Source organism: Rattus norvegicus, chromosome 11 (genome assembly GCF_036323735.1).
Source record: "Rattus norvegicus strain BN/NHsdMcwi chromosome 11, GRCr8, whole genome shotgun sequence".
Taxonomy (NCBI): Eukaryota; Metazoa; Chordata; class Mammalia; order Rodentia; family Muridae; genus Rattus; species Rattus norvegicus.
Window position 1 is genome coordinate 38,689,290 of NC_086029.1, and position 14,921 is coordinate 38,704,210.

Here is a 14,921-nt window from a genome sequence, read left to right on the forward strand (position 1 = left end):
TACTTAGTTGTAATTTTTGAAAATTATGATACTATTCTACAATATTACAATGCAAATACATTGTAGAATGTTAAATGTTGCTTCAGGGGAAGGTATGTCTCAGTAGATAAGTCACTTGTGAAGGAGTTCAGAGTCTCCAAATACAAGTTGGGTAGGTGTGAAAAACTACTTGGAATCCCAGAAATTGGAGATCTAGGCATATGTGTCAGAGTGAGTTCAGTGAAAGACGGTGCCTCGATAAGCAAATCAGAAAGTGTTTGAAGAAGACATTGGCCATCAACTTCCAGCCTTGCCATGGCAGAGCACTCTCTCTCTCTGTCTCTCTCTGTCTCTCTCTGTCTCTCTCTGTCTCTCTGTCTGTCTCTCTCTCTCTGTCTCTCTGTCTCTCTCTCTCTTCCCCCCCTGTGTGTGTGTGTGTGTGTGTGTGTGTGTGTGTGTTTGTAACACTCTTGTTTATTCTTTGTGGTCTCTAGTCTGTTTTTACACACATTTACTCTGTATTTTATTAAAATCATGACTGAAGAGAAAGAACACATAATTTAAATGAGTTTTTCTTTTGCAAGAGAATGGCTACTGAATATCTATGCATGCATTTCCATTGCATTGCATTTTTATCAGAGTTCTCCACTTTGAACAAGTGAGTCTGGAGTACAGTAAGTTCTATGATTCACCTCTGTAAACTGGAGATCCAGAGAACTGATATAAGGATTCAGTTTATTATGGGCATTAATATCTGTTGACAGAGAGATAGAGATGAAGAGAGCAGTTCAAGAAGAAAGTCCACTTATTTTTCTCCCATTCTTCTCCGCAATCTTTAGTGGGTTTGATAATGAGAACCCATATTGGTGATGTTGAGACTTCTACACCCAGTCTACTCATTCAAACACTCATTTCTCTGGAGCCATTCTCATAGATTTAGCCAGAAATAACACATTGTCAGCTATCTGGTCTACCCCTAATTCTGTAATTGACACAGAAAATTAACCATTCTATTTGGCAGTCACAAGAAAACAAGCAGATCAATGATCAAAGCAGTTTAATGAGAGATGTAACTCTCTAAACTTACTCCAGTTCGACCTGTGACTGTAGGATCTTTCTTTCATTCCCACAGACATCCTGCAGCTCTGATTGAAGGATTTACAAACGCATGATCTTTGCTTAGCAGGCTTACTTCCTACATTTAACCAAACCCCAGCCAAAGAATGGACTCTGCCTGAACATAAGAAGCACAGAGAAAACTCAGAAGCTGTGTCTCATGTGTACTAGTCATAAATGAAGGCTGATGTCATATATTTTAGAGAGGAAAAGGTCAAGATTGAGAAAAAGTTACATAATATTAAAAAGTCAAAATGCCTGGCACTTCTGAGAGTCCACAGAGTTCTGTCTGTTGATTAACTGCTCTGTTGTGTTTGCTTCTCTGTGTGGACACATGTGTGGACATGCTTGTAGATATCTATACTCATGAGCATAAGTAATATTTTGTCTATATACTTTCTTTCTTGACATGTTCATACACAAACAGTGGTATTGGAGAGGACAGCACATATGGACATGTTCCTTCTACCACAGTGCACTACTAGAGTAAGGATCTGTGAGGCCCACCAAGAATCTGGATCACATTACAAACAGAATATCTATGAGAAGCTTCTTCCAAGAATTTCCCCAAAATACATTTAGTATCAGCTTTTGTGAATTTTGATTCTCTTTATAACTCCTTAAGGTGAAGTTAGAAATATCCGAAGAATAGGTTAGAAACATAAAAAAAATGATCTTGCTGAGAATTCATCAATACTGAGGTGTGAAGGATCTGGGTCTTCTATATAGTCTATAGGAGTCCTTAGTCCTATATAGTCTATAGGTCCTTAGTTGTTTATCCTCTTTTTTCTTTTAGAGAGCAATAATCATGAAGGAACCATTCCATATCTTTTACATATGTTAGTCTATTTAATTCCAAGAGCAACATTTTTATGTATATCTCTTTTTACATATTCATTTAACTATTTTTATGTGAGTTTGTCTGTGTATGTGTGTGTATAGATGTTATGCTTATGAGGAGGGAGGTTGGTGGCTGTGGCATGTGCCTATGAATATGTGTGTACCATATACAGGTGTAGAGGTCAAAGGACAACTTTCAGAAGTTAGTTCTTCCCTTTCACCAGGGAGGGTGAGGTTGAGCTCAGGGCATTAAGATTGGTTTTAAGTGCCATTTCCAGCTGAGCCATCTTATAGTTAATAATTTCTTATGGGTAATCAGTTTTTAAAAGAAGAGAAATGTGAAGCAACATAGGAGTAGTTAATATACCTAGAAAACGGAGTTTAATTGTCAGAACGGACCTCATCCTCTGGGTAACTGCTTCCAAACATCTCTAAAGATGCCTCATTTTGAGTGGAATACTAAGAATCTCAGAAGTGATCATCAGATAAGAAAAGTAATGACAGAAAGAATTATGTTACCAATATTGGGAATAAAAAGCACACTTTATATATCTTTAAGTGGCAATAAAGTAGTCAGCAAAAGGGGAAGGCAGATAAGAGAGGATAAATAATGGTGAAAACGATCACAATGCATCATACACACACATATGTATGAACATATGTGTATATGTGTGTATGAAATTGACAGAAGTTAAAATACCAATAACAAAAGCCTACTGATGCTTCGCATTGACAGATTAACAACTAAATGATAAAGAAAAAAAATAAATCCTTCTAAAATAAAAAGCTACCACTCTAGCAAAAGGAGTCTAAATTACATTTTCCTTTATACAGTTACCAAAGTGATTTTGTCACTAAAATCCTTTCTGTGAAAAGAATACTGAATCTAGAGAGCCACACTGGCAAATTCTTCCCAACAGTTACAAGAAGAGACCAAATGACCAAAAACAAGGAAATAAAGTTATTAGTGTTTTGTGAAAAGTTTTATCTTCAAGAAGGAAGGGCAATCAATCTTTTAATTTTCAACAGCAAGAAAGAGACCTTTGTGTTAGAGGAGCAGCAACAGTAATATAAAAAGGAAAGTTAAGAGGTTTGTAAGTGTAATATCAAACTGAAGTATAGAAAATAAAATTGTGTGCCTGGAAAATTCAAAATCAAGTCAGAGTGATAGAATGTAATACCAATATTTAAACCATTCCCACTTCTATAAACAATGAATACACAGAGTCTTACTGAAACTGTAAGATTTCTGGGGATTTTGCTCACATAGGAGAATGCTTATTTAGTATTCCTGAATCTTTGTGATTAATCTTTAGCACTTCAGAACCTGGATGTTTTTGTATGCACTGCAATGTCAGTATTTGCAGCACGAAGTCATTGAAAGTGGAAGTCTGAAGTCATTTCAGTTCCACAATGAATTCAGTCCCAATATAGTGACTATCCCCCTAAAATAATACAAAGACATGTCAATTAGAAAAGACTTAAATATATATAAAATGCACTCCCCACATTGTATAACATAGATGAGGTTTATAACTATCTATACTATTATCTATGTAGTTCAGTACTAATCAAATACAAGCAGATAAATCTCAAATACATGTTGAAGGGCAATGATCAGTAACAGCTAGAAAAAGTGGGAGTACCCAGTTCCACTTGCTAAACCCCATTATACATCCAAAGTAAACACATGTCCCATGCTATGGTGTTAACATCTCATGATCTGATGTTTAGTCTTCGTGTAGTAACTGTATGCTGAATGTCGTGGAGTCCTTGGCAGTAGGTGTAGTGGGAGTGGACTAAAAGGGGTGGGCATTACAAGGTATCAGACTGCACTTCTGCTTCCCCTGCTTCTGGGTCTGCATAGATATGAGGCTCCTACACCATATACTCATAACATCATGTGTAGGCATTCTGCTCTATTTTCCTTGTCATGATGCATGAGAATCCTTCTGAAGATGAGATATGTTTTTTCGAAACTTAAGTTCTTTCCTTCAACTACTTGGTAATACTGAAGGAAAAGTGATGAAAGGTCAAAATCGAAAGGTATGTTGCTAGAGAAATGTGATTGTGAAATGACTTGACTCCCAGAAAAACTTTCAGTGCCTTTAAAACAAAACCCAACTACACAAAGGAAGACAAGAAGTGATTCCAAAGAAGCATCCTTACAGATTCAACATTGGAACAAATGAAAAAAAATGGTGGAAAAATGTTGATTCAAATGATAGTTTGATTAATGATAATTCTGAACACTACTATTTGGGAATTATTGAAAACATGGAATTAGTTTTCTGCTAATTTTAGGGCCAGTCTGTGAGTTTTGTTGGCTATTTAAATAAATTAATTTAGGAATATTTAAAAAAATGTTTCATATTAGAGTAGATATGTGGTTTGGGTGGTCTAAAACTTACCCAGTTTGGGACTATGAGATACTTTAAAATAGGAATTTAAATCAATGAAAAAATGAATTATAAAATCCAATAATTATTTAGAAAATTAAAAAGTATACATTACCACTCTTCTGCCCACCATGTTCTTCATCTATGATGTCATAGATTTAAAGCAAACGGGCCCAGAAAGAATAAACAAAACTCTCTGAAGGCAGACATAGGATGCACCTCAGATGATAGAGCTCACGAAACAGGATTAACAGTGCCTGTCATTACTACCAGATGGGAGGTGGAGGCAGGGGGATGCAGGACAGGACGGTCAGCTTTTGCTACACAGTGAGGTTGAGGACATCTTTGCCTATGTAAGACCTAGGTTAAACCTAATAAAAAGAATAAATTTTTAAAACAATCAAGAAAGCAAGCAAAGAAAGAAAGAAAGAGAGAAAGAAAGAAAGAAAGAAAGAAAGAAAGAAAGAAAGATAGACAAATAGAAGGAAAGAAAGATAAAATAGCAGCTGTATATGAACATTTAGGAAAACAACTCATGGTTTTTTAATTTGTTAACTCTCAGGAAAATGGCAACTATATACACATTTTCTTACTTTGTAACTATATATTCTTTGATGATCCCTGTTTTCAATCTACTCATATTGATTTTTTTAATGGTAAGAATAGAAAGAACAATTCCTTATTTATTCTAATCTCTGCTACTTTTTTCCTATTACTGTGACAAAACGCCTGAGGAAAACAAACTTCATGGGGAAAGAATAATTTTGGTTTATGGTTTCAGTGGTTTTATTCTAAAGCCACCTGGTTACACTGCGTTTAGGATTGGTGACAAGGATAAATCATGGGGGTAGGGGTAGGGAGTAGAGAAAATGTGAGGAACCAATATGGCTCAAAGCTTTTAAAAATTTTGTAAAAGAAAAATGCAGGCTGGAGAGATGACTCAGTGGTTACGAGCACTGACTGCTCTTCCAGAGGTCCTGAGTTCAATTCCCAGCAACCCCATGGTGGCTCACAACCATCTGTGATGGGATCTGATGCCCTCTTCTGGTGTCTATAAAGACAGTGACAGAGTACTCATATACATAAAATAAATGAATCTTTTAAGAAAGAAAAATGCATAATACCACATATATCATCCACAGACCCTAACTGGGTTTACTATTCTGTTCTGTAAAATAAGTTTAGTTACCTTTACCATTGGATTTAAGGTACTTATTGTTGAAATTTAAAAAAAAAAGAAACTTTCGAGTTAGTACTTTAGTTCATTCATCACTGGGCTGACAATGCCTGGACCATGATCATGTGTAATAGCAAGGGTTGTAAGACCACCCGAATGAAAGGCGATATCGTCCCTGTTCAGCTTTCTGTGGGTGGATCTCAGCTTTCATACAGTTGCAAGATAGCATTCTGCACAAGAAGTGTGGTGAAGGTTACATGAGAGTGGATTGACAAAGCTCTCAATAATCACAATAAGCTTAAGAGATTTTCCCCAAATCGACTGTCCATGTAAACACAAAACACAGCAGCCACATGTATCGATTCCTTATTCTCTGTCTGCCAGGGCCATAGAAAGACTTACACTATATTTGATCTGCTATTTGCTGATATAACACTGTTCAGTCACATTCTATGCACACACAGACACACAGACACAGACACACACAGACACACAGACACACACACACATACACACACACACACACACCTAGTTGTAAAACTATAAAAATGGCTTTTCCTGAGTACACCCCAGACTAGTAAATTATCATGCACAAAAGGTTGGCCCTGAAATTTATTTTCTAATTAGTGGTTTCTTTACAATTTGTCTATAAACTTTAGATTGGATCAAAACGAGAAAGAAGGTAAATGGTTTAATGCATTACTTTGTCCCTGGCTTCTGACGCTACACTCACATTTGAATTGCCTGGCCATGTGCCCAGTAAAACACAATAGGTGGATTTTAATGGTCTGAAGCTCTCTTGGAAGTGGCCATTAAGAGCAGCCACTTTTATAAGTCCCATTGGTCTGAGTCGCTTGCGCTCTGCAGGCCAGCCCATTGGAATCCTATACAGAGTGAATGGATAATGGATAAAGAAATATGGCCCATCGTGGATCAATTCAACTAAGACATTACTGGAAAACCACAGAAATGCTTCTCTTTTACATAATGAATAAGCTAGAGGAGTAGCCGGGGGATATGTGGCCCAAGAGGCCAGCATTTCAATGCCACTGCTGCCCCTCCATGCTCAGGAAAGTCAGTGGCTTCACTACAACTTCTTAAGTTTCTTGGTCTTATACTTAGAGACATTTGCATTTTAAAGTCCTTAGAAGTTCCTGACTGTAAAATTTGATGTTTCACTCTTAAACATGTGAAATAAGTTCACTTCTGATAACTAACTCCCCTTATAGAAGGGAAATAACTTACTCTTGCTTTCAACTTGGTTACGGTGTCTGGTTGATGGGGAAATAGAGTTTCATGATAAAATCACAGCTGTCTGGAGACTGGCAAGATGGTTCAGTGGATAAAGCATATGTCGCATGCATCATACACACACACACACATATTTAAAATGCAGATGTTTTAAAATGTTTAAATTATTGTAATCATGTATTTACTTCATTATGATGAGAGTGAGGATGGATGTCTAATTTACAACTTGTTGAGCAGCTGGGCTGTAACAATGCTGACACGGTGCATAGTGTCTCCCCGAAACCTGTTTTCCTCCATTCAGTCTCTTAAAGGAGAGCTACTTCCCTTTGAGAAAAGCCAGAAGCAACAGAGCGGAGAAAGATGAAAATATGGACTATGATATATGTGCCATCTTACCTGGGATTTATGTTTTGCTGACCCCACCAAAACAGCTACTTCTCTAGCTCTGATCTCCATAACATATCAGTATTGATATGAAAATCTCATATGTTACCACATGACTCTTAATCTTTGTACATGTTGATCTATATTAGAAACAAAAATTATTATCTGATACCTAAAATAGTCATACAAATAATTGTTAATTTTCTTTGATTTCATTCAAGGCTCCAGAAGCCATTAATGGATGCAATTTAAATATTTAACAAGTTTTACAGAAACCCGTGAAAGCTCTTTCAAGACAACAACCTGAAATATCATTGTTAGCCAATTTATCAACATAGATACAATTGGTTTCATCAACTTTCCACATGTGAATTAAGGGAGTATAAAAAATCTGTTCCTGTCTTAGTTTCATCATTTATTGTCATGGGAGAAGGCAGGCCTAGTCACTGACATGGGAGGAAGCAGGGCTAGTCACTGACATTATTTCAAATTAAACCAAAGAGTGAGAAAAGTCAGTGAAGGGCCATGTTGTAATTCTCTTTTTATCCAGCAGATCCAGAAAAGTGACTCTTCTCCTTATGTGTAATAAGTTGGTTTGACAGGACTTAAAAAATGATTAATTATCTTAGAATGTGAATGTTTGGGTAAAGGATACTTCTGGTTTCCAAGAAGATGCTCATTACTGATAAATTTCCACTATCCATGGAAATCTCTTTAAAACAATAACATCAATGCTGTATTTTATACATTTCCAAGATTTGATTGCATCTGCACAATATTTTCAGCGAGACCCATTCTGATGTGGCAAGAAATGTAAAGTGATGATCTCCTGTGCCAGTAGATTTAAGTGATTGCCAAGAACACATTGGTGGGCTCACAGAGAGTGCTGTGTCCACTCCCCACCCAAACTGACTCATTCTTTGGTGAGGTTCATGAAGGGTGGAGAGGATCTCAGCATTTGGAGGGTTCTTGAAAGAAAACATACTTTGAATGCCTGCTGTCCCACTGACAATCGTGAAGTTGTAACAGTTCTGTAATGTGTGGTTAACACATCTTGAACTCATTATTAGGAATATAAAAAATGGATGTTTTCTGTTATATTTTCACTGATGTAGAAAATAAATGATTAACTATGTAATAGATAGCTATATACTTACATGTAGCTGTAACCTTATTACTCTATAGTGTGCATATTTATACTATATATTCTATATTATGTATTGCAATTTGTATACTATCGAGCAGTGTCATGTATACCTTATTGATTTTTTGAGTAATATTTTTAAATATAAAAAAGTGAAGACACCTATTTTAGACTGCAGGAAGAATGGTAATATTTTTATTAGATATTTTATTTATTTACACCTCAAATGTTAATCCCTTTCCCAGTTTTCCCTCCGCAAACCCTCTATGTCATTCCCCCTCCCCCTGCTTCTGTGAGGATGCTCCCCCTCCCACCCACCCACCCACCCACCCACCCACTCCCACCTCACTGACCTGGTATTCCCCTACACTGGAGCATCAAGTCTTCCCAGGACCAAGGGCCTCTCCTCCCATTGATGTCAGATAAGGGTATCCTCTGCTACATATGCAGCTGGAGTCAGTCCCCTTCAGTCCTTTCCCTAACTCCTCCTTTTGGGGTCCCTGCGCTCAGTCCAATGGTTGGCTGCAAGCATCCGCATCTGTATTTGTCAGGCATCTGTATTTAAATCCCATAGAGAAAGATGGCATTCTTTCCATAGAGTAAATCATCAAGTGTGCATGTTTTCTACCACTTTTGAATTCTCGCCCTACTTTCTCTTTCTCTGTCTTTCTATTTCTATCTATCATTTTTAAAATCTAAATCTCAAAGACTGTGATATTGTTTCCCAAGGGTACTTGCCTTTGAGCAAAGCAGCAGGAGAGAAATGAATCATTTCAATTTTGAGACAGATTGAGGATCACTCCTCTGTAGCAGAGAGTCGGGGCGTTCATTACTTTGAAGTGTTAATGTACTTAGCAAACTAATGGTCCATCTTGATTAAATTAATTGAGAATTATTTTTAGAGAAACTGTTATTCTCAAACACACATTCAGACTTGACCAAAATAGGGTACACTACAGGCCCTAAACATGTCCCAGTGAATTTTCAAGCATCAATTAACTTGCATGCACACAAGAATAATTTGATCCTGTGAACTTAGAATATTATTTCCTGAATGCAATGAAATTAAAATAACATCAATCAGTAAAAAAACAATTACTTAAAGATTGGGAAAATACTTGAAGCACTCTTCTGAATAGTCCATGAGTTAGGTGGAAATTCAGAAGAGAAACAGGGTGTACTCTGCAGCTGTATGAAATAAAGCTAGAGTATCTTAGTCTGATTTGCAATGCTGTGACAGTGCATCACAGGCTGTCTGTCCACTAACCTCTTCACTCGGAGGTTGGGAGGAAAAGAAATCCAATATCCTCTATCAAGTGTCAGGATATTCCAACTGGTCAGGGCTTCTTTCCTGCATGTTGCTATGGAAAATGGAAGGACAGAAAGAGGGAAGTAGAGGCAGGGAGGGAGGGAAGGAGGGAATAAAGAAGGGGGAAGAGAAGGGGAAGGAAAGGATGAAGGAGATGGGAGATAGGGAAGAAAAGAGGGAAAGGTAAAGGGAGAGAGGAGGGGAGGAGGGGGGAGGGAAGGGGAATGAGAGAGTGAGAAGGAATTTACATCCTTTTAATTTATCCTGTTTTTAAACAATTACATGAACCCAATTACGAGGAAAGAACCATCATGTTGACAAAACCTCTCAAAGGTTTTCACTCTTAAAACTCTTTTAGTGGGCAAAAAATAATACTGGTTACCAAAAATGACCTGGGTGGGAGCTGGGTGGGAGAAGGGACAGGGAGGAAAGAGGAAAATATGACCATGTATTGGGGGAGTGAAGCTATGAGGGCCAGGAGAAAGAATGGAAACAGGCAAACTTGGAAGGTAGGAGATGGGAGGACCCTCTAGAATGTACCAGGGACCTGAGAGGTGAGAGACTGTCAGGGCTCAAAGAGAGGAACCTTAAATGAAATGCCCTACAGTGGGAAAAGGGAAATTGTAGAGTCCATCTCCAGTAGAGAAACAGGGCATCAAGTGAGGGATGGGCCATCACACAGTCAAAAACTCTGGCCCAGAGTTGTTCCTATCTAAAAGAACTGTAGGGACAGAGAGGAGAGGAGACTAGGGAAGGGGAGGTTCAGTGAAGGGCAGAAATTAAGGCTCCAAATTAGGGGGATGTTCCAAAGTCTGATGCTGTTACTGGTGCTACGGTGTGCTGACAGACAGGACTCTGGCATGGCTGCTCTCCAAGAGGCCCAAAAGGCAGCTGAAAGAATCAGAGGTAGATACTTACACCCAACCAGTGGACAGAAGTCAGGGACCCCTGTGGTTGAATTGAGAAAGGCTGGAAGAATCTGCAGAGGAGGGTGACCCCATGGGAGGACCAGCAGTTGCAACTAAGCTAGACCCCCAAGATCTCTCAGACACTGAACCTCCAACCAGGCAGTAAGCAGGCAAGTCCAAAGCCCTAGACACATATACAGGACTGCCTGGACTAGCCTAAGAGAGAAAATGTGCCTAACCCTCTAGAGCCTTGAGGCCTTAGGGACTTAGGGAGTTGGGAAGTCTGGTGGGGTGGGTTGGGGATGTGCGGATATCCTCTTGGATATGGGGACAAGGGGGCGGGGGCAGTTGGTAGGAAGCAGTTAGAGGGCATACCAGCAGACCTGGAGGGGACGGTGTCTGGACTGTGAAAAAAGATTAAATAATAATAACAATTATTATTATTATTATTATTATTATTATTATTATTAAAAAAGAGTAACACTAAAGTTATGAGATATTTATGGGTGGTTACAAAAAGTGTGAAAGAGTCACATAGTAAAAGACTAAAAAGTTTACTTAGATTAAGTGGAGACCGCTTTTTAGGAACCACACTTCACTTTTTCAAATTGTAAAAGTCAAATATCTTAAAATACCAATTTTCTCAGCTATCAAGGTATTTGACACAATCTCAATTAAAACACATTGAAACTTTGGGGACAATGAAATACTTGAATGAACTAATAAACAAATAAATGAACAAATCAGGTGTTCAATATGTCCGAAATAATCTATAAAAATTATTATTTTTTATGTTGTAATATATTGATATTAGAGGGGTTTCAGTTCAGTTTGGTTGGCTGTTATGTTTGATTTTCCAAACTAAATAGTATGCATGAAGTGCAATTTAAGTCATATTGAACCTAGCATCCTTTTCCATTCAGTATATATAAATAATGTTTTAAATTGATTGGAGATAAAGGGATGGTCATGCACTGTGGTTGGCTGTAGATAGCGTTCCGTTTAAGAAACAGACATGGAGCTAACTGAGCTCTCCCAGTACACGCCTTCTTTATTGTGTCCTGTCACCCATGGCTTGGAGGTGTCTGGCCCTGTCCCAAAGCAATTTCAAATTCCGGCATCTAGATTTTTATGTGAAACTTACCCCAGACAAAGGCTGCTTGTATTTTGTTCAATGATCACTTTCTTTCACAGCCTGGCACATAAAAGATGGAGACTTTTCTCCCTTCATTCCTGAATAATGGATTTTAAAACCATATTAGACATCTCCAACATAATATAAACCTAGGGAGTATGTAGTGGAATATCTCAGAAATGCCCTGCCAATAAAGATTTTGCTTATTAACCCACGTTCCTCCCATGAGATACATTGGTAGTAAAACTATTTCAACAAGCATTTTTTTTAACACTTGCCAGATACCAAGGACTAACTTGCTCCCCACCAGTGACAGGTTGATAGCTGTATTTTGGAAATGTTTGTAGAAATCCAAGGGCTCAACTCTACATGATTTATAAACTTACAGTTCACTGGCACAGGACATAAGGGTGGGGGACTTTTACCTGATGTTTAAGTCAGTCTGAAGGAAAATAACTGTAAAGCACAAATAACAAGGAATGCATATGTCGTCTACAAAGAAGGGATTTAAGGCTAGAACTGAAATGCACATCACCTCAAAATCCAAGGTGACATTTTATAATTGCTAGAACTTAAGACTGTGTTCCCTGAAATGGTGGCCTATCTTCTCAAGTCCCTCACTGTATTTGCATTTTCAGATTTGTAGCCGTAGATAAGCTTGCACATCCTATCTGGTTAATCTGCTTATGCTGTTACATCCTGAAATCATGTTTCATGTTTACAGAGTGCCAATCACAGAGTACCTTCATAGTACATTGGAGATATTCTCTAGGTGTGGAGGAGAAGGCATGTTTGTACTTGAGTATGCTCTATTCTTAGCATGTCCCTCAAAGCACATTTTCTTTTGTGGTATTTACACAGATAATGTGAAGTTAGGACAGATGCAATCACATAGTTTATCATAGTTACGACTTAATACTGACTACCATGCAGTTTTGACACTAAGAGAATATGGACAAGCAGATTGGCTAGGAATATATATATATATATATATATATATATATATATATATATATATACATATATATATGCCAAAGACAAGAAACCTATTCAGAACAGCGTCTCCATGTCTCCATGAGTAGATCAAGTGAGTCAGCAAGCCTACCCTGACATGCTAGTTTACAAGAGATCGATACTTCCTGTCACTATGGGTCTATAAATCATGCTTTGAGGTATACTCACACTTTTCATATCATTGATGTACACTCAAGTTTAAGAAGTAGAAATTAAAATATTTGAATAGTTCCTAACACCATATTGTTTAAGTTAATAGTAAAACTAAGCTAAATCTATGATGACAAAGTATGGCCAGGATAGGAAAAAGACCTACATATCTTTGGAAATTAAAAAATAGACAAAAGTCAGAAGTCTTTGAAAGTTAGGAAACCTTTATGATCTAGGTAAAGGAGCAGGCCCACAGCTAAATCATATCTTAGTCTTCTTACACTATCCTATTTTAAACATTTTGTTATAACTAATTAACATAATATTTATTCTTCTATTTATTATATGTATTTATTTATTCTTTCATGCATATTAGTAGATAACTCACAGGAATAGGTTCTCCCCTTCTACCCTATGAGTTCTGGTGATCAGCTCCCATCATCAAGTGTGCTGGCAAGTGCCATTTCCAATAAGCCATCTTGCCTTGTTGTCATGCCTCTGTCTCACATTCAGTTTGACTGCAGGATTGCTGGAATGATTTGGTACATCATATCTCATATTGAAATAGGGCCAGATTTAAAATAATGTGGGAAGTGTCTTGGTTTAGTTAGGGTTTCTATCTCTGCAGTAAAACACCATGACCAAAGACAGTTTGCAAAGGAAAGGGCTTACTTCTTCTTACACACCCAGGTAACAGTCCATTGATGAGAGTGATGAGGTCAAGAACTCAAGTACCTGTAGGCAGGGACTGAAACAGGAGCTGTGGAGGAATGGTTCCTGCTGGTTTGCCACTCATGACTTGCTCAGCGGTCTTTCTTATACAACCCAGAACTTCAGCCCAGGCACAGCACTATCCAGAATAATTTAGACCTTCCAACATTATTCATTAATCAAGACAGCATCCCTTAAACTTGCCAATAAGCCAATCTTCTGGAAGTATTTGGTCAATTAATCCCTCTTCCCAGATATACATACGCTTGTGAAGTTGAAAATGAACCCATCACACATCAACTTTCCAAGTCCCCTTATTTTGAGAAAGAAAATCTCTGGCATCTTTAAGAAAACTTTCATCACATACTCTACTTATTCAACTTGGCCACTTCCCACTTCTTGGCTTCCCTAAAAGAAGAGGACATTGGCAGTGTTGAAACAGAATACTCTTGTGGGAAAGTGTGTATTTATGGAAAGAATACGCCAAAGATATAGAACATTACCCTAAAAATTCTGACATTAAAATGAAATAAACCCAGCTCCTCTCAAACAGACACAAACCCCGATCTGCACTTGATTTTAGTGTTTTCTGTAAGGGTTAGCCTTCCTCGGTCTTCTGTCTAATTTCATCTGTCCTGTATTAGGTAGGCATGGGTAAGCTGTATGTCTCATTGCACTCCTAACTTATTGTTTCTTTTGGTGTGGCCTGCAGGTTCATCACATGCTTGTAACTTTGCTACATTAAATGTCTATATACATATGTATGTAAGCCGCACAAACACACATACACACACTATGACCTACTGAAAATAAGTTCTGGTGCTCTCCACACCCAAATTCATTTGTGTTCAAGTTTTGTATAAATAATGTAGTATTGTCTACTCATATTCTTCTGTGCTTAAAGTCCTCTCAAGATTATGTTTAATTATGGTCCTAATATAGTGTATATTCTGTTTAAATAGTTGTATTCAATGTCATTTAGGGGACAGAAAGAGAAACATCTGTTCATATCCAGAACAGATGCAATTTCCGCAATTTCTTTCTGCATGTTTTTGCTCTGTGACTGGTTGTATCTATGGCTGCACAGCCCTAAGATACTGAGGTTATGACAATATAACGGGTCTTCATTACTCTTTTTGCTCTAGTAAGCCTAAAATAGTCACCATGTGGTCCTGTTAAGAATAATACTTCCCAGACTCTTTTCCATGTGATGTTGAACTGAAATGCAAGCCCCCTACTCCAAAATAAACATTGTGAAAGGAAGTCACCTTTCTAAATGTTTAAGTGTGTGTGTGTGTGTGTGTGTGTGTGTGTGTGGGCGCGTTCGCGTGCGTGCATGTGTGTGTGTGTGTGTGTGTGTGTGTGTGTGTGTGTGTGTTTTGCAGGGACTCTAGAGACCAGAAG